Raw genomic sequence first — 1,269 nt, 5'->3', positions numbered from 1 at the left:
ATTATGTTTAATTCGGACGAGTTCCTTTAACTACGAACGTAAGTCGTGTTAGTGGTCTATGCAACTTCAGGTGGTGAATCACCCTTAGTTGTGAATTATAATAGAATTTAAATTTCGTATTGTAGGGTGCACATGGATACACTTAGGCGATCATGCATTAGGGAACGAACGACTGCGATTGGTACCGTGACTACATAAGACTACCGTGATGTTTAACTAAAAGAGTTGGATTATATTTACTTATTGTTTCATAACAACTAACAAAGCTAACTCATTTATGGTTAATTGTACGTAATATACTCGTAGGTCGATCGATTGGACGATCGACGAAGGAAGGAAATAGGTGACAAACTGGTAATGCACTATAAGGGCCGAAGGCTACAGCTACAAGATATAACATATATGTGGTTAACGGGAAGCTGTTTCGCACCATTGCATTTGATGCTGGAAAGCGGACGCAGAACAGCGGCATGTGCGTGCCGACAGTTGATGGCGAAGCATATTGTGGGAAGTTGACGGAAATAATTGAGGTGGAGTACTTCGACAGGACTAAGTATGTTTTGTTCAAGTGCGATTGGGCGGACAACACGAGGGACATGGGGTACAAGGTAGACGAGTATGGCATGATGCTTGTCAGCTTCAAAAACCTTGTCCACCGGGGCAAGGAAATTACTAATGAGCCGTATGTGCTAACGTCACAAGTTGACCAGGTCTTTTACATCCAAGATGAAAGGGACCCTGATTGGGCTTGTGTTGTAAGGACTAAACCTAGAAACGTATACGACGTTGGTCAAGGTGAAGGTCCTGATGATGAATGTGTTAACTACCACGAGTGTGAGCCGCTCCTATTGACTTGCAATAATGAAGTGGATCCACATGATGATATTGACTACATCCAACAAGACTTAGATCCGTATGTGGTTAAAAAAAATTTGCTATAATAATATATATAGTTCACATTATTTGACGTGTTTTATGTTATTTCTTTCTACATTGATTGGTTATTGCAATGCATATTTAATCTATTATATACATAATTAATTGAGTGCATTATGTGTTTCACAGGTTGACATGAGTACTAGGGGGAGGAGTAGATGACGAGGGACCCTACATATAGACGAGCCGGGGTATAGACCATTACTTCATGAGCAAGGGGAAGGGTCTCAGCAAGTTCCGTATAACACGGAGGCCTCATATGATCTTGGTACTCCGCTGCCTACGATGACCGAAATGGGAATATGTGCACACGGCGAGGTAGAGCGGTTGTTC

This window comes from Corylus avellana, chromosome ca5 (assembly GCF_901000735.1).
Source record: "Corylus avellana chromosome ca5, CavTom2PMs-1.0".
NCBI lineage: Eukaryota > Viridiplantae > Streptophyta > Magnoliopsida > Fagales > Betulaceae > Corylus > Corylus avellana.
This window is presented reverse-complemented; position numbering follows the sequence as displayed.